This window comes from Lissotriton helveticus, chromosome 4_1, assembly GCF_964261635.1.
Source record: "Lissotriton helveticus chromosome 4_1, aLisHel1.1, whole genome shotgun sequence".
In the NCBI taxonomy this organism is placed as follows: Eukaryota; Metazoa; Chordata; class Amphibia; order Caudata; family Salamandridae; genus Lissotriton; species Lissotriton helveticus.
In genome coordinates, this window is record NC_136063.1 from 10,406,586 (window position 1) to 10,427,245 (window position 20,660).

Consider the following 20,660-nt stretch of genomic DNA (forward strand, 5'->3'; position numbering starts at 1 on the left):
AACCCAGATCCTTTGACTGGGTGTGAGTGTTTGATTGATTCAGATGCTCCGTCCATCACCACCCCCTTGTGTACTGGTTTGAATATATAGGTAGGCTCTATTTTTTTTTTTTGATTATATTTATTTTGCACTATTTTTGTGTTTTGCCATTGTATGCATTGATATTAGGTCAGGGATCGGTTGTAAATGTTGGGTGAAGCCTACCCACACCTGCTGGGCAGTGAATCCTTGCATAAAGAGGCCTGGTCGAGAAGGTGGTCTGGCCAGGATACATGGAGGTGGAACTGAATTAAACAAGTACAAGGAGGCAGCCCTGCAGTACACATCCACAATCGCGAAACCAGTATAAAAATGGGATCCCAAAAACGACTGTTATTTGTTGTTTCACAGAGTTAATAAGGACAACTTAGCAGTCAAGACTTGGTGTCAAACTGACAACCAACTGCACGGAGGGGTAGCATCATCGTCTAGAGTCTGATCTGATGGAGGAACTCTTAGACTGTCCTGGGTGTCGGGACTTCCTGACTGTCAGCAAGGGAAGAAAGTGCCAACTCTGCAGCAAGAGCTGATCATGGAAGTGACTGTCATAATTGGCTCTAGAGTAGGGTCTGACAAGAGAGACTTGCTAAGGACCTGCATCTCAGTACTGTGAGACTGGACATTCATGCCTCCCTGTCATTGCTACCAAAGCATCTGGAGCTTTGCGCCTATGTGGTAAACCCAACTGAGTTGGGATAAGTGCCTGCTGGGGGCCTGTGTGTCACCATGGGCGTCCGCAGGGGGGGCAAGAAGGGGGGCTTGCCCCCCCTGGAGCGACCCTCCTTGCCCCCCCTGCGGACGACCATGAACACTGTGACTTCAAGACGGGGTTCTCACTCTCTTTCCTCACCTTTCTTTTCTTTGCTTCCCTGTGAAATGGATCCAAAAAAGAAAGACGCTTTTGCTGGAAATGTCGTATCTTTCTGACATTTTAATTCCAAAGTGCAGCATTGGGAATAAAAGGCTAAAAATATGAAAAATAGATAAATATCTAAATAAAGTAAGACAGAGTGGAAGCAAACTGGCCAAACTGATTTTATTCACACTGGAAAACATTAGCGCCACTTTTACAGAGTTTGCCAGTGAAGCGCAATTTTTGTTTTCTTGTCTTTGTTTTCCCTGGACTTGGAACTAGTGTACCAATCCTGGAGGTACTGCAATGTGTGGATTGGAAAACAAAATGTGTGCTGCGGCTCTGCGTCCAGGGATGTGGTCTTTTTACCATACTGCTTACATTTTTTAAGGATATAAGAAATGGCCATTGAAATGGGTCCATTCAGGGCCCTGTAGTCGTGTCCTTAACTTTTCAGGCAAAAGCACTCACTGATTTCTGAATAGTGAGCAAAGCATTAAGGTAACCATGTTGTTCCTGCTTACATTTCACATGGTTTGCTAAATTTTGCATTCCCTAGTAGTGTTTGCTTTTTCCAGGATGTTGTTACTTTTTTTTTTGTAGGCCGCATATTGCTCTTGTCTAGTGCGTAATTTAAATTGAGCCGCATCCAGGTGATTATAGAGGGCAACAATTGGGTTGTAGTTGAAGACAGTGGGAGTTTTTCTCAGTGGGGCAGTACGGTGTTTAGTGGGGGAGAGGATGTGGCACTATGGTTAGAGCTGCTGAATTTGGAACTGGGAACCAGGTTCAGACTTAATAACGAGCCCACCAGACCACTCTCCTGCAAGAGCAGAAATCACATGCTAGACCTTAGAAGGCCCGCACGACCTTAGAAGTCCTGATTTCTTCGCACCAGCAGGTGGAGACCTAGCATGACAAGTGTAGGTTAAACTTCAAGGCTTGTCCACCACTATCCATACTGAAGTTCACCTCCAGTCTTGCGGGCAGGCCTATGAAGCAGCACACCCTAGAACAACAGTCAATGAGGTCACAGGACCCTCGAGAAGGGCCAGCTCTAGGGCGGTGAAACCAGTGTGACCGCACCGGGTGCTGACTTTAGGTGAAGGCATCATGTTGGCAAGTATATTATGGTTTTAAAAACTTTTTCTGCCTCCTTCCTGGCCTCCAGCAATTTTCGGCAACAATAAAAATGTCATATTGACTCTGGTGATTAATGTTCTTCCTAGAGAGAGATCAGAATTTTGTCCAGTGGAAGTTTTGACTCATGGAAAGGTAGCTCAGAGGGTTAATGTATCGGCTGCAAAGAACATGCGCCATGCAGATCATAAAGTGCACATAATGTAATTAGGGCAGTGGGCTCTGCTTTTGTCAGAGAGATCCTTTTGTTACTTGCAGTTACTTGCAGTTTATAAGTTAAAATAATAACTTACAACAGTGAGCTATTAACTGTCATCTAAGAGCTGCATACAAACTGCAAGGTATAAATTTGAGCGTTATGTTCCCCCCACCAGTCTTTGATTATCCTACCCAAAAAGTGTTCTTTTGGACAGAAATCAATTCTGATTATCAAGGAGAACCCCCAACCATGGTATTACGTTTTAAATTCCGGGTATTGTGTTTCTCCAGACCAATCACTATAAAACTATATGGGCTACTAGTATGGTTGTCCTGTGACTCCTACACCTTGTAGTCCTTAGTCTTATGTAACATTTTCTATACATTGATTCACACACATATTGATTGTCTCTGTGTAATGTGTGTGATGTAAAGTGCTCTGACACCCTACAATGGTATGTGTGGCGCTGTAAATCAATTGAAATGCATCTGAGAGAGAGTGGTTACGGAGACTTGGGGGGCACAGGTAAAGGGTGGTAGTGAGGGAATCCATTGCAGAGGTGGGGGGCACTAATAAACATTAATGCACAGGACACCACCAGTGCTATGGCTGGCCCTGCCCTTGAGGCCAGAGTGCCCCACCCATAGGTACCTCCATTGGCCTTGTTTCAGCAGTAGTAGCTGCAACTCACCAGGGATTGGCAATGCAGGATTAGCACGCACACCAAACTAAGTTTGCAAACTTCAGTCTCCCTGCATCATTCACAAGCACTTTTAACATGTGCTGCCTGCTGTGCGGCCACTGGAATTAATTATGCAGCAATGGATGACAACACTATGCCGTAGTGTTGACTACATTATGCACAAAAAAAAAGCTGCAGAGTAATGCAGTATATTTTCATATATTTTATTATTTTGACGTGTGTACACATGCTAACAGTCTCTGGAAAGATTTTGCCTTATTAGTACCAGTGTAACATACAAACGCAGCAGTGAGAAAGATGACCAGTCAACCTTTGCAATAGGCCATCCACTCCGCAGCAAAACAAGTCACATTTTATATTAACTTATGATATGTTTGAGCTACAAACAATTTATTAGTTTAAATGGTCAGATCATGCAGCAGATCTTGCATTATGAGGCAAATATGGCAGAGCCATAATTTTAGAGAAAACATTTGCAAACTAGGATATTTTGCCATTCATATTTGAACTGCTGTTGTGGAAAGAGGGAAAAGTGCTGATGACAGAAACTCCATGGCTCGGAGACGAATGGCTTATGTTTCCACATTTTTATCGTATTTGGTACATTCTGTGATTAGAAGCATATCCCACTTTGTGAATATATTTTAATGTCAATAACTCATTATAACCTTAAATAATCATCTGTATCCATTGGTTGATTAAACTGGGCAGTGAAATGCCAAACAAATACTAAAAATTGGGATGTCTGCGCATTCTGGCCACACCTCTGGCTACACCCACAGATCCAATCCTTGGCTTATTCCCGCCCACTTCGACCACTGTGTAAGACTCAGCATCCCTGGACCTGTGATGTGCCACCGCTGCGGGCGCCGCATGTGCCACACATTTACGGTGCCGGGCTTCCGCATAAGGGAGCTGGTCATTATTGTATCCCTAAACTTGCGCACGTTGTCAGTTTGACATTGACTACACGTAGAAGGACTCTAAGTTTCTTTTAAAAAATATAGCTAACATTTGGACCTATACATTTTATTTTGTATAAATTAATTGAATGTGTGTAAAATTTAGCAATGCCCGGGGAATTCTAGTAAAGGGAGCACCCATTGGCGAATCTCTAGCGTGTGTGATTAATGCATTATTTATTACTAACTTTGATGTTGTGCTTTAACTTTGGATAAAAGTTATCATGAATTCTAGCACCAAGAAGCCAATATTGGTAAATATGTGTGCTACAAATAATTCCTAACATACACTGTGCATACAGTTTATTTAATCTGGTGCTTTAATCATAGGCTGTTTTAAAGTATTCTGATAAAAATCGAATGGTGCTGAAGACAGCCTTGATTGGTGTTGGATCGAGGACCCGGAAGTCTGCACAACTAGCACACAGAGATAAAGCAGCTTGTCAGAAAGTTTGGCGTTTTCCCTAAAGGCGGTGTTTGTTGGCCTGTGGCAGGGTCAGTCACATGCCCTGGATTCCTGGCATTTAATTGAGTCTATCCCAGTTCTGCGCCCCAGTGTTTCTTGTGCCCCACCTGGCACACATCATGTCGGAGGTTGGTGATGACGTTAACATTTTGCCGCCCCCTGGAAAAATATCTGCGGACCCCCATGTGTGTCACAAAAGTGGAATGCATGACCACAGCACTCCAACAGTGGGCGGTTTGGTCAGGAGCATTCCTAAAGACCAAGTGACAAGAGAGGTGCTCCAGGGGAAACTTTTGAAACATTGAGGTATTAACCTCGAGGCACTGTGTGCCCAAGATAGTGCCTGACAACTTTCACACTGAATAATCATCACCTCACTGACATACTCAAGAATAGGTGCCTAGTACTCACTGGAGTGTTGAGTGAAACACACAGTACATCAAATACCCTCAAAAGTGCCAAAGGAGCTACAATACACAACCAGCTACATGGAAGAGGGCCGGTCAAGAAAAGAAGCCTCTGGGCATGCCATGACCCTCTGAGCTCTGCCGTTTGTAGCTGGCTGCTACATTGCTTCTGGGAAGACTGGTGTGCGTTGCCTGGAAGCTTCATGCTAATGGTGAAATCTCGCTGCCATGGCAGGGAGGAATGCAGTCCAGTGCTGCTCCTGCATGAGAGACTAAATGGGCTTAGGGCCATGAAACTGAGTACTAAGACTGAACCGAGTGGAATGCAATCTGCAATCATAAACCTTACCTCAAACTCTGAGCTTGAGGGTCAGAGGCCAAGGGAAAGCCAATCACTAGTACAGATTAAGGGGATAACTGGTTTGGGAAACAACCTTTACAATGCAACTTTTACAACGCACTACCATTACAACGCAGTCATTAAAACGCAACATCCCTTACAACGCATGCCATTACAACACAACCATTACCACGCATGACACTACAACGCATACACTTACAACTCATGTCATTATAACGCATACCATTACAACGCATACCATTACAACGCATAGTACCCTTACACTATCCAACACTACCCTACTGTTGTACCCCCTGGAGTTAGAATAGTTTTTTTTACCCCTACTCTATCCAACACTTACCCTACTGTTGCATCCCCCTGGAGTTAGAATAGTAATTTGTACCCCTACGCTATCCAATACTTACCATACATGCAATGTAATGGTATGCATTGTAATGGTATGTGTTGTAAAGGTAGTATGCGTTGTAATGGAATGCGTTGTAAAGGTAGTTTTTAAAAAATTGTTGTAATGGCATGCGTTGTAATGGAATGCGTTGTAAAGGATGTTGCGCTGTAAAAAATGCATTGTAAAGGTATGCGTTGTAAAAGTATGCATTGTAACGTCATACATCCACTGGTTTAATTAAGAAAGGCTCCTGAAAACACCAAGATTTGCTCGTGTAAACATGACATTCATGCATTAGTGACGTGTATTTGATCCTGTACTTTCTGTGAAGAAGGTATGTTTATTTTGACAAAGAGAAGCACTGGGCTGAATGTTAATCTTATTTTCCTGCGGTAGAGTAGGGTTGATGCCTGAGAATTCCCAAGCTAATATACCCGAGAAGCCTGTGACTGCTCCAGAGAAAAAAGATTGTACTTGATCCAGCTGCAGAGCTTGGTTATGCTGTGGGACAGCAGTAGTAAAAGATATCCACCCCTGACAGTTGTGTCCCAGTAGTTCCAGCCTGCTCAGTGGCCCCCTCAACCAGTGCTGACATATTGTATACTGAACATTATTTACAAAATGATTGTCCCATTGGGTGTAGATTTTCTAATAGTAACTCTAAAAGAGTGATAATGCTGTAAACATGTTTATATCAGACAATACTCTGACCCTCAATATATGTGTGCCACAAACATTTGCTGCCAACTTTGGAATATCAACTATATGGTCAGCCATCTCCATGTATCCCATGTCCATTTCCTGTATTTCTTTGGACATGTGCATTAGTACTAGAATTCACACCTGAATGCTGACATCATCCTTTGTTTTGTTGTCAACTATAACAAATCACAAAAATGGAAGCCACACTGTTTGACCTGAACGTGACGTTCTGGTCTTGTGCTTTGTGTTTCAGGTGAACAGTTTCCTCCAGAAGATACATTTTAAGACTGCTGCTGGGCATATTATATTTTTTGATGACAAAGGGCAAATACCAGCAACGTATGACATCCTGAACTGGGTTCAGAAAGGCATCTATCAGTTGGAAGTTGTTAAAGTTGGACAATTAGATCTCACGGCACAACCTGGGCAACAATTTCTCATCAACCAGAGCTCTGTCTGGTGGCGTGTTAATGGCGACCACAAGAATCAGGTCAGTGTAATATCTTTCAGGTATCCAATGAATCGCATTCAGGTGGGACCTGTTTCAACTGTTTTAATTTGAGATCAATTAATGTCCCAACGTGTCAGAAGCATTATACCACCAATGTGCTATAGAACACACACTACTAAGCATATTCCTTCTAGGCGCTAAGACTCAATGAATGAGAAGCTGTGTAGCCCACACTTTTAAGTTCTAGGTCAAAGTTTTATGAGAAAATAAGTGTGAGTCCCCAAAAATGAGTATCCGTAGACTCCACCTGCTCAAATTAATCACTGTGTCTGAACAAACACTCTTCAGACAGTAGCATTGCTGTTTCAATTGAAAATTTAGTTTTTTTCTTAAAAGCAGTCACCTTTGCATCAGTCAAAAAAGTGTCTCTGGGCAGCTTTCATTGACTTGTGAGTGGCAAGAATCGAGCTCACTAGTACCTTACAAATATATATAAACCTTCTCTTGCAGGACTGTTCTTGATGTGTGTTAATATTGAGAAAATCAATGTCATTATGAACAATAATACATCCATGCATTGAAGTGAAATAGCATCTATATTGACAAATGTGCCCGTTATGAACTCCGCGTCAAACCCAACTCAGAAATACATAGTCAGGCAGACTCTGAAGCTCAGGAGGAAGGTCACTGATGGAGAGGTCACAGGTGGGGTAGCAAGTAGCTGGTAGATAAAGAGGTATGAACACGAAATCCAAGATCATTTCCACAGATGGGTGCAGCAACACCGCAATGGTCCAGGCAGATTGGCCCCAATAAAACACACCTGGCTGGAGAGGTATGCACGCTCCCATATACCACATAGTCAGATTCCATTGGCGGCTCCTCCTCTAAGGCAGAGGAGCGTCGCCTCACTACCTCGAAGCAGCAAAATAAAGAAAAAAATTAAATGATAATGTAATGTTATCAATTTATTTTGTCCTCTTGCTGCGCCAGCTTGTGTGAGGGGGCAGGGCGGGGGTGCAGAGCAGGGGAGGAGTGGTAGAACACTACTAAGTGTGCAGTGACTATTTGGTCAGCCCTTTTGCGCTTCCCAAAATAGTGCTGCGCACTTTCCCTGTTCTCAATGCACACTGCATTTCAGCCTGCAACAAGAACATGCCCACCTCTCTAGCCCCTGGCTACGCATGTGTCACAGCACTCAGACCAATCAAAACGCTGCACCGCAGCATTGTGATTGGCTGTGGGGAGTGTGGGAGCCCTGGAGCATCCTGCTTCTTGTTTCTCCCAAGAAGAGGCCGCAGGAGAGGCATGTTATTTTTGCCCGATCCCCTTTCCCCTTTTCCCCCAACCACTTCACTGCTGCTTGCAGTTAGCAGCCACGACTGTCAGATTATAGAAAAGTTAAATAAATAATAATAATAATAATAATAAACAAATAAATAACCTGGTATTTGTAAAGCGCTACCTAATCACCCTTAAGGGTCTCAGGCTCCGGGGGCCATCAGGGAGATTAAGCAAGCTATTGCCCAGAGTCACAGAGTGCTGAGCTGAGCTGCCACTAGGGCCAGGAATCAAACCGTGAGCCCCGTGCTCTGGAGCTGCCACCCTGGCCGCTGCGCCACACCTAGTTAGGAACACATAGCTAATCAGCACACACAGTACAAACAGTGACCACGTGTCCCCTGTGCTGGACATCTGGACACGTTACCCACTGGCTGAATTGTGTCCATGAAAGGTCAAGGCCCACCTGGATTCCTCATCCAATACATACATTTCAGACTTAAAAGACAGAGGTTCACTTTCCTTACCAAAATGGATATACTCTATATAAACTCATCTCAGACCGATTGTAAATTGAGACAGTCCTCAGACCTTAAGCCTGTAACTGCTCTCCTGGCCACGCTGTTTAATTAACCTCTTCAGTGCTGCGCGAATTTCGCTGCAGTGCTGTAGGGTAATAAATCATATTGACTCATGACGGAAATGTTCCGTCATCAGCACCGGAGCACCGACGCTGATGACGGAACCGTTCCGTCATGAGCATGGAAGGGGTTAAAGAACTGTTCCTGTTTTGCAAAGCCCTCTTGTTTTTTTCAAGGTATTTCATGTTCAAGGAACATTTTGGCGATCCAGATAGGAGCTGATTGGTATTTTTAACTAGACTGCAGCGAAAGTAAGGTGACCCCCACCCAGACATATTCACATTTGCATATCAAGGAAGGTAAGCAGACACTGCAATTGATGGGAAGTTCTGCTGAATCTGCGGGATTGAGGTCTCTCCTGAAGCAGCAGTCACAGGGGGTAAGAGACTACATTGGAAACCTAGTAAAGCATGTGGCGGTATGAGAAAGTAGGGAGAAGCGTAAAAAGAACTAGAGAGAAGGGTAAACATATAATCTGAGCACCCTGCCACTGACAGAACTCTTTTAAATTAAGAACAATGGTCAATAAAAAATCATTTAGAACAAAAAAGATAGATATAGACTATAGTGGGTAAGATACTTCACGGTGTCCTGCCGGACACATAGTTTAATCAAGTGTATGTTTCAACAGTTAGGAGGCAAACAAAAAAAAGTGGGATACAATCCTGCATACAGTACATCAGAACAAAACAATCATACAAATAGACATTAAGATTTTCAGGCAAAAAACCAAAGGAAAAGGCAGCTTTGAGTAAATGAAAATACAAAACAAGCTGTCCATAATAGTTATCACCCAAATAGAATACAATGGTTGTCTGTGTGAAACTATTCCATAGGTCAACGACGTTTCGATCCATTTTAAAAGAATAATGGGATCATCATCAGGACGGTTTGATTAACATGCCTGAATTTTAAGGTGCTGCCTTAATTAGGTGATAAATTCTTTTTCAAAATCGGTTTCCACAATAAGCACGAACAATAGAGGCACAATCGGTCCCTTGGCTTGCAGCGAGCCCGCATATAAAGTATACACAACGCGTGGTCAGTGCCACAGTTTGTGGTGCTGCAGAATGTCTAAGATGAGGGCAGTATTGGAGATATCCGTGGGTAATACCTTGGGTCGCGGCAGTGATGGCCGTGTACGAGTTTCTAGGTGCGCTGTGGCAACAAGCGCACCTAGAAACTTGTACACGGCCATCACCGCCTGAAAATCTTAATGTCTTTTTGTATGTTAGTTTTGTTCTGATGTACTGGAAAAAGGATTGAATCCCACTTTATTTTTGTTTGCCTCTTAACTGTTGAAACATTCAATTGAGTAAACTATGTGTCCGGCTGGACGCCGTGAGGTATAGCACCCACTATGGTCTATATCTATCCTTTTTGTTCTAAATGATTTTTTAAGGACCATTGTTCATAATTTAATATTGAAACCCAGGGTTCTTAACCACCATTTTGGGTTCCCTTGTTCTCCTTAAACACTGACAGAACTCTGGCATACCACTTATTTTATGTTTTAGCTGAGACGATCAGCATGCACCCACTGTCTGCAAGACCTCCTATAATCACTCTACAGATTGTTGGCTCCCTATTGGCCGGTGTTCCCAATACATCACTTTTGTTTTTAAGTCAGAAGCACCAGCCAACTACAGTTTCCTTACATTGTTGGTATTTATATTTTTCTTTGGGGATTACTCATTTTCTTTCCTTTTAGTAATTAACCAAAGCGCCGCTTCATGGGCCGCTGTTCTATAACTTTTGTATACGCAGCCATCATGCTTTATGGTAACACCGAGCATGGCACCTGCATTATGGGCTGCCATGAACATAACTTTTGATATCTAATTGATTCTGCTGCTCACGTTTTCAATCATCCATGCCTGGTGGCTCTCGGCAAACCAGCGGAGATTTGCTGTGACTCGCTGCACTGCTACTCCCGCCACCCTACAGGGTTTTTGGCATCCGCTTCTGCCCCATCTGCTGCTACTCCAGCCACCGCCGTCACAGCCACAGCCGTTTTTTTTTTAGTTTTTTTTAATTTTTTATTGAAGCCAAGGTTGATAACAAAACATATACATAACACACCATTTAAAACAGCAGAGTTAATTTTATTTGGAATACAAAAAATCACACTAAGTCATAGTCTCTGTTTACATCTTATACACTTCATAAAAATAGCAAATCAAGTATGAAAGCATCATATTCCCATGGAAAAAGCTTTGAGTAAACATTTACACAATAAATAAATAGATAGATAAATAAGTAACCATTTAACAAAGTCTTAATTCACATTTTTAGCCTTCCACCAAACAAGCTAACCACTACGTCCTTTCCTTTGTTTTAATCAAATCTCGTGCCCCATATTTTATTAAATTTAGTAAGATCCCCATTTCTTACAGCAAAGGTGAATTCGCTTTTCTTAACCCTTCTCATCTTGCACCCCCATTCCAAAACTGACGGGATTGAGTCGGAGCTCCAGTTTCGGAAAATCAGTGATATCGCAATCGCCATAGCTATATAGAGAAATCTAGTTACTGGATCAGTAAACTGAAGGTCCGGATCAAATACAAATAAAATTAACCTGTCATTTACTTCGAGCTGCAAATTACAATCTTTTTCAAGATAGACAAAAACCTCTGCCCAGAATGCATCAATCTTTGGACAGCGGAGCATAATATGAGTTCAATTTGCAGCAGGACAATTTAGACATCTGAAACATTGGGAAGACTGATTGTCTCCCCAGATCATCAGGAGGAACCGCGCCAACCAGACCGGAGGAGGCATCGCCATCGTCCACAGGAACACCATCCGCATCACGACCGACTCCAACGACACCTTCGCCGCCGCCGAGCACCTCCACTTCCAGATTCACACCGACCCAAAGACGACCCTCAGAGGCACCCTCGTCTACAGGCCCCCGGGACCACGCACACAATTCAGCGAATACGTCACGGACTTCCTCAGCCCCACGCCCTCCCCTCCACCAACTACATCCTCCTAGGGGACCTCAACTTCCACCTGGAGAACAACAAGGACCGCAACACCGCCGCCCTGCTGGACAACCTCGCCAACCTCGGACTCAAGCAACTGGTCAACACCCCACCCACTACGCCGGCCACACGCTTGATCCCGTCTTCTCATCCAGCAAGCACATCACCTTCAGCCACTCCACCGGACTGGACCGACCACAGCTGCGTCCACTTCAGCTTCAGAAGAACCACGACCCACCACCACCCGCAACAGGTTCCCCACAGAAGCTGGAGCAAGATCACCGCCGACCAGCTCACCACCTCCCTCAGCCAGAACCCACCTGCCAGAACAACGGACCCCAACGAAGCAGCCCGCAAATTCACGCAGTGGCTGACCGCCTGTGCCAACGACCTCGCACCACTGAAGAACCCTCCCAGCAGACCCAGAAACAAGAAGGAATCTTGGTTCACCGTCGAACTCAAGGACTCCAAGAAGACCTGCCGCACCCTCATGAAAGCCTGGCTCCTCGACCAGACCACTGACAACATGACCGCCCTCAAACACGCCACCCGCAAGCACCACCAGCTTATCCGCACCACCAAGAAGAAATCACTGAAGGAACGACTGGACAACAACGCCCACGACAGCAAGGAACTCTTCAGCATCGTCAAGGAGTTCTTCAACCCCAGCACCGGCAACAACGACATCACTCCGTCACAAGATCTCTGCGACTCCCTCGCCTCGTTCTTCCACCGCAAGATCGCCGACATCCACAACAGCTTCGGCGCACCATCCACGCACCCAACCGTCGAACCAACGCCCCCCACCACCACCCTCCGCACATGGACCATGGTGACCACCGAAGACACAGCCCGCACGATGAACACCATCCACTACGGATCTCCAACCGACCCCTGCCCCCACCACGTCTTCAACAAGGCTGACTTCACCATCGCACCCCAACTCCGGAACATCATCAACACTTCCTTCAACACCGCCACCTTCCCGGAGAGCTGGAAGCATGCCAAGCTCAGCGCCCTACTGAAGAAACCAACAGCGGACCCCACCGACCTCAAAAACTTCCGCCCCATCTCGCTCCTCCCTTTTCCTGCTGAGGTCATCGAGAAGATCGTCAACAGACAGCTTGCCGCCTTCCTCGAGACGAACGGATCCCTCGACCCCTCGCAGTCCGGTTTCAGAGCCAACTACAGCACCGAGACCGCCCTCATTGCAGCCACCGACGACATCCGAGCTCTGCTCGACAACGGGGAAACAGCGGCACTCATCCTCCTGGACCTCTCCGCAGCGTTCGACACTGTCTGCCACCGTACCCTAGTTCAACGCCTCAGCAACATCGGCATCCAAGAGAAGGCACTGGAGTGGAGTGGATCATCTCATTCCTTGCCGGAAGAACACAGAGAGTCCGCCTCCCCCCGTTCCGATCCGAGGCCACCGAAGTCATCTGCGGCGTACTGCAAGGATCATCACTCAGCCCCACCCTCTTCAACGTCTACATGAGACCTCTTGCAGCCATCGCACGCCAACACAACCTCAACATCATCTCCTACGCTGACGACACCCAGCTGATCCTCTCCCTCACCAGAGACCCCGACACCGCCAGAACCAGCCTACATGAAGGGATGAAAGACGTCGCCGAGTGGATGAAGGACAGCTGCCTGAAACTGAACTCAGACAAGACGGAAGTCCTCATCCTGGGACCATCGCCCTCCGCCTGGGACGACTCATGGTGGCCCCCCGCCCTGGGCACCACTCCCAAGCCAACAGACCACGCACGCAACCTGGGCTTCATCCTGGACGCCTCACTCTCGATGACCAGACAAGTCAACGCCGTCTCCTCATCATGCTTTCACACCCTACGCATGCTTTGCAAGATCTTCCGATGGATCCCGACCAAAACCAGGAAGACGGTCACCCAGGCACTCGCCACCAGCCGACTGGACTACGGAAACACTCTCTACGCTGGAACCACAGCCAAGCTACAGAGAAGACTCCAGCGCATCCAGAACGCCCCCGCCCGACTCATCCTGGACATCCCCCGACGCAGCCACATCTCCGGCCACCTGAGAGACCTGCACTGGCTCCCCGTCAACAAGAGGATCACGTTCCGGCTCCTCACCCACGCACACAAGTCTCTCCACGACCTGGGCCCCAAGTACCTCATTGACCGCCTGACCTTCTACACGCCCACCCGCCAGCTACGGTCTACTAGCCTCGCCCTCGCCGCCGTACCACGCATCCGAAGAGCCACCGCCAGAGGCAGATCCTTCTCCTACCTGGCGGCCAAGACATGGAACTCCCTCCCCATCCACCTTCGGCTGACCCAGGACCATCTCGCCTTCAGGAGACAACTCAAGACCTGGCTGTTCGAGCAGTAGCGGACCCTTTTCCCCCAAGCGCCTTGAGACCCTTCCGGGTGAGTAGTGTGCTATACAAGTGTCATGATTGATTGATTGATTGGGGTACATTTTGGCCAGGGCAGCTGGAGTTTGATACAAAAGCCATTTACTAAAAAATAACATCCTGCGCCAGTTTGCCCGTCTTAAGGAGCAGAAATTCAACCTGTTAATGGTGGTCCAAATATAGGGAGACATTTCACAGTTTTCCTATTTTGACCATTTCCTTAAAGCTTTAAAGCCACAGCCGTGACAGCAACAGCCGTGACAGCCACGCCGGCCACGTTTTTTCACCAGGACACATTGACAACCAAAGTGTAAGAGGCTAAAGTGGTACAAGAGCCACGCAGCGATAAGAGGGCGAGTGGCACTGCAGAAAGCGGAGGAGCGGGCTGGAGGGCTCCTCCAAGTCACTGATCCACTTGTGCCACCCTTGAAGACGCTCACTACCGGCAGACGCATGGATGGGGTAGGTGTAAAGGAGACAGCACCCAGGTGAAATTTGTTTTCTAGCCCGATAATGTGCGGGCTATCATTGCTATCACCAGAGGATGAATTCCCTCAGCAGTGTTAGGTTTTGATCAGGAGTGGTATTCACCATGCAGCTGCACCCAGAATATAGGTATACAGGGTCACTGCCCGCCCTGATTGATTTAGAGGGTATTTTTTAATTGGTTGTTTCACGTGCACTTTTATTTTATAGTTCTGATCCTGAAGAAGCGCCAATGACCCTTAAGGTGACACATGTTGACCTATGACCTTTTTGACACCCGAGCATAGTGTGCCGTAGGGGCAAGATTTTAATCAGCAGTTGAGTCTGCTACGGGTATACAATTTAAACATTTGCTGCATGTTTAACCTTTATTAACTTATTTATCACTGGGCATGCACGTTTCTCACCCTCATTGGAACCCCACCCCACACACCCGCATGCACCATCCGTCAGTCCTAGAACAGATCTTCGATAAAGAGACCCTTCGGGAGACCCGTAGGGAATTGCAGCGCTGGCCCTACAAGGAGCAAACACCCAATGATGAAGCACGACCCCAGCTGGGGTGTTGAGGGCAATAGGGGACACGATGTGTTCTTTCACATCACTAGTGGGTCCCTTTCACCTAGAACCTCTTTCTATTTTTGACTTTTCTTTCAAATACACGGGTGATTTTTTGCACCCTTGTGCATGGGTGACTGTTTGCACCCTATGATAGAAATAGTGTCCTTTGTTGGTTTTTTACCCTTTAAGACGCCCCTCACCAGTTAAGTTGGTAACTACGGCTACACCATGGCCTCACCCTCCATATTGGTCTTAGGATCATTATATTGGATCCCTGGTCTTCCACATTTTGCAAGGAACCTGACTATCTTTTAAAAATCCCTGAGGGCTTCCACTCGTTCGGTCACGTAACCGATGATTAGAAGAGCAGATCAAAAGGGAGCACTGTTTCTACTCTGGATCAGAACAAAATAATGATGGAACTCTTCAAGAAGAAGGAAACAATCACTCTTTACCATCTCCTTGTCAACATCCAAGGTAGGTCCAGAACCATTCTCTACATATGTATAAGATAGTCTGCGTCGTGGGTAGGTTTGGCTTAATTTAGTCCTACTTTCGCTGCCATATAAGTGCTCCTAAATTAGCTAAAACAAGGTATTTATCCATACACAAAACAGTATGGTTTACTAAAGCTTACGGTCCACACAGTACATGTGAAAAAGTTGGGCACAGCACAAGCACCTATAAAAAGCATTCACAAAGTGGCTTACTTTGGGCAACAACAGAGAAAACTGTAATTAAAAATGTCTTCACCATTACTTTGAAAACATGGGGCCTCATTTATGAGGCTGTGCGTCACTTTTACGCTGCCGGTGCATCACTTTTTGAGACGCACCGGTGGCGTAAAAAATGCGCCTTGTTGCGCCATATTTACAAAGTGACGCATCTAGGTAGATGCGTAACTTTGTAAACCCCTGCACCACATTATACCTGCGCCAGGTATAATGTATGCAAGTGGGTCGTAGAAGTGACGCAGTGAAATCTATGAGATTTCACTGCGTCACTTTTAGGACGCCGTTGCGTCAAAATCTTGCGCCTGCCTCACAGCAGGCGTAAGACTGATGCAGGCCCTTTCACCTGGGGCTTGCCCCATCTGAAAGGACGCATTGCTGGAGTTGCGTCACTTTTGTGACACACTCCAGCAATGCATCACTTTTGCGCTTACAGATACATCAGAAATACTGACGTATCTGTAACTCCTTGCGACATGATGCGTCATACATTAAATATGACGCATCAGGTATGTCGCAAGGAGTGCGCACTGAGAAGTGACGCATCGCTGCTTTCACGCAGCGATGCGTCACTTCTCATAAATGAGGCCCATGGGATTTATCAGCTTCAATCGAACAGGGAAGCTCCCAAGAGCTAACTATCGCTACAGATAATTTAGCTGCAAGAATGGAGAACCCAATGCCTTATACTGTTCTAAGGAAGTAGCACATGAAAGTAATTAGACACCAGACCTTACTAAAGTTTCAGAGTCTGCAACACCCACAGAGTCTGTGGAATTGTTGCCAGTGCGAGAACACTCCCCCTATACTCCTGGACAGAACAGCTGGAGGGAACTCTACAAATTCCAGCTACTGACTTCACTCTTCCAGAAATAGACCATTTATCACCTCTCCATCCTGATTTAATCTTACAGAAGCCACACAAAGTCTCTCACAATCTTCTGGATTCCCGTCATTCAACATGCCACAATATTCAAACAGGCAAGACTCTATTTCAAGTACCATCCAGTCTCTGCAGAGAAACATGGATTCTATGTTACCAGTCGTAGAAAAGAACATAGAAAATACAGACCAGATATTTGAAACTCAAACAGGAATCCGGCAATACCTTGTAGACCAAAAAAGGTCAAACAAATCTGCTCTGTCACAGTCGCCAAAAACACCACTCATGCTCTGCCTTCTATCCATTCATTCTATGCCTTCTATCCATACATAGTATGCCTTATATCCACTCATGCTATGCCTTCTATCCACTCATGCTATGCCTTCTATCCACTCATGCTATGCCTTCTATCCACTCATGCTATGCCTTCTATCCACTCATGCTATGCCTTCTATCCACTCATGCTATGCCTTCTATCCACTCATGCTATGCCTTCTATCCACTCATGCTATTCCTTCTATCCACTCATGCTATGCCTTCTATCCACTCATGCTATGCCTTCTATCCACTCATGCTATGCCTTCTATCCACTCATGCTATGCCTTCTATCCACTCATGTTCTGCCTTCCATCCACTCATGCTATCCCTTCTATCTACTCATGCTATGCCTTCTATCCAGTCATGCTCTGTTTTCTATCCACTCATGCTATGCCTTCTATCCAGTCATGTTATGCCTTCTATCTACTCATGCTATGCCTTCTGTCAGTCATGCTATGCCTTCTATCCAGTCATGCTATGCCTTCTATCCACTCATGCTATGCCTTCTATCCAGTCATGCTATGCCTTCTATCCAGTCATGCTATGTCTTCTATCCACGCATGCTAAGCCTTCTATCCACTCATGCTATGCTTTCTATCCACTCATGCTATGCCTTCTATCCAGTCATGCTATGCCTTCTATCCACTCATGCTATGCCTTCTATCCAGTCATGTTATGCCTTCTATCTACTCATGCTATGCCTTCTATCCATACATGGTATGCCTTATATCCACTCATGCTATGCCTTCTATCCACTCATGCTATGCCTTCTATCCACTCATGCTATGCCTTCTATCCACTCATGCTATGCCTTCTATCCAGTCATGCTATGTCTTCTATCCACGCATGCTAAGCCTTCTATCCACTCATGCTATGCTTTCTATCCACGCATGCTAAGCCTTCTATCCACTCATGCTATTCCTTCTATCCACTCATGCTATGCCTTCTATCCACTCATACTATGCCTTCTATCAACTCATGCTATGCCTTCTATCCACTCATGCTATGCCTTCTATCCACTCATGTTCTGCCTTCCATCCACTCATGCTATCCCTTCTATCTACTCATGCTATGCCTTCTATCCAGTTATGCTCTGTTTTCTATCCACTCATGCTATGCCTTCTATCCAGTCATGTTATGCCTTCTATCTACTCATGCTATGCCTTCTATCAGTCATGCTATGCCTTCTATCCAGTCATGCTATGCCTTCTATCCACTCATGCTATGCCTTCTATCCAGTCATGCTATGCCTTCTGTCCAGTCATGCTATGTCTTCTATCCACGCATGCTATGCCTTCTATCCACTCATGCTATGCTTTCTATCCACTCATGCTATGCCTTCTATCCAGTCATGCTATGCCTTCTATCCACTCATGCTATGCCTTCTGTCCAGTCATGCTATGCCTTCTATCCAGTCATGTCATTCCCTTTGGTAGAATCAGAAATCTCATATCCTTAAGATTTCTTGTCATAATTGGCACATTACTCTCTCTGAACCTCCTTGTTGCACTGTATTACCGGGAATAGTTCCATGTTTATTTTATTAATGATGTTAGGATTTGTTAAACTGTATTAACAACAGGTATTTTTTCTAGCAAGAAAAACTGCCAGACACAGAAAATTAACATGAGTTAAATTGCCGTTGTAGGCAAAGACATTTCTAGCACGTTTAAACTGTCACAATCTTAAAACACATGTTAGAACAACAAGTGGAGAAGTGCTCACGTGTTACTGGTAAACATTTAAATAACTGCACGCGTAAATCAACGAGAGGACTCACGCGGCGTACGCGAGCAGAGTAAAGGTCACGCTAGATGATACGCGAGCGGAGTAAAGGTCACGCTAGATGATACACGAGCAGAGTTATGGTCACGCTAGATGATACGCGAGCGGAGTAATGGTCACGCTAGATGATACGCGAGCGGAGTGATGGTCACGCTAGATGATACGCCTTTCGAAGCCCTTACCTGCTCTTCCTTACATCGCGTCTTGGGTTTCCTCTCGTGTTTTGGATTCCCGGATTGTTTTCGGCTGCTGCTACTCCTCTTGACTTCTCGCCGGCCTCCTGTTTCTGGGGTAGAGCTTCTTGTCTGGCACTGAAGAGCTGCATCGTCCGGTTACGGATCATCGACCCTGCAATGAAAATAAACAAAAGAGATACGTGATTTTCCATTACAACTTTGAAAGAACACAACAAAGATCGGTGAGTTGTTTTATCAACTTTCATTTTAAAAAGGCAACACAGGCTCTTGCTTGCAAACTTTTGAATATCAAACAAACTGCATTAACCAAGGGATTAAGTACGAACTTCATTATACAAGAGACTAAGTACAATCTCCGAATTTTATTTATGTGCATCTACAATGTAAAGACATTTGTCTCTGGATCTATAAATAAATCAACCTACGGTATTTAGTGGTAAGAAGAATTACCACTTAAGAAAGGAAATCAGACTTATAAGATATGAGAGAGAAAACCATAAAAGTGATACGTATAAAAGCAAATGAATAGTGGGTTATTTAAAAAAATTAAATAATAATTGTTGTGTCTTTCTTGTTTTCAGGACATGGGATCTAAACGCACTGTTAATAGAAAATGTTTTAAACTTGTAGAGGAACAGCTAAGAGTGTTTACGTAAAACATTGGCTTGTAAACAACATTATATAGAACTTAATTAAGTGTTTCTCTCTTGTTATAACATATCTTAATATGGTTGTTGTTATTTAGATAATTCTGACTAATTCAGGACGCAGTTAGTTTGGAGACCACCCATCCATCACAATGTGGAGAAGAATTTGCGACAAGGCAACTGGGTTTCCTGAGTAACAGATTCCAGAAATTGTCTTTTTATTTCCATCCCCCTTTCCTCCTGGGGGCTTTCCAGACATCGGAGTATATTATTATGTCTGCTGTTTGAAGAGCTTCCAGGGAGATTGGGGCTTGTTCATAGTTAAAGAAGAGCAAGGAGACCAGGTGAGTGGCTAACTTTACAGAAGTTCAAGTCACATATATAGCTCTTCTTGAAGATCAACAAAAATGGATCTCACCGATACTTCCTCTGGTGTTTCAGAAATATTTAGAAATCTCCAGTTAAAGATGCAGCAATTAAAGCAAGAAAATCATTTGCTCAGAGAAGAATTGTTGAAAAGTAAAACCGGATTTATGCAATGGAGAGATCCTCGAAGCCCTGACAAACGTCCTATCTTGACCCCGCCTAAATTTGGTCCTACTACCTTTACCCCCCTTAAATCCAGTAACACAACAATCTGACTCAAACGTTCAAGTTACTGTAGTAACTCCTACCTAACTATGGGAGGAAAATTCGTTCCGCTCGCGGAATTTGCTGATTTTCTGCAATTTTGTGACCTGCGAATCTCGCGAAATTGCAGAAAACTCTGCGAAATCGCAAGCGGAACGGATTTTGCAAAACTGAAGTACATGAAGCACTTACAGGGTTAAAGCATGTGCCCAAGTTGAAGCTACTTTCTTTGTAACCATTTACGAAATGGTTACAAAGAAATTAACTTCAACTTGGGCACCTGCTGTAACCCTGTAAGTGCTTCCTGAGCGGCGCCTCCAGAGTTGTTGCCTACTTGCAACTATTCTCTGACTCTGCTCTGACCCTCAAAGCAGGGTCAGAGAATAGTTACAACTATGGCACAATGCTCCAGGCTGTCACAAAAAGTAAACCACAACAGGAAGC

The 20,660-nt window shown here is 45.1% G+C and overlaps 1 long non-coding RNA gene across 2 annotated transcripts in view; it reads right to left on the reverse strand.

Annotated features, from left to right (window-relative positions):
- Positions 1 to 20,660, reverse strand: part of LOC144828282 (uncharacterized) — a 90,954-nt gene that overhangs the window by 45,534 nt on the left and 24,760 nt on the right. For both annotated transcript variants that reach the window (XR_013610411.1, XR_013610412.1), the window contains exon 2: positions 18,925 to 19,090. This is a non-coding gene — a long non-coding RNA (uncharacterized LOC144828282). The remainder of the gene's footprint in view (positions 1 to 18,924; positions 19,091 to 20,660) is intronic.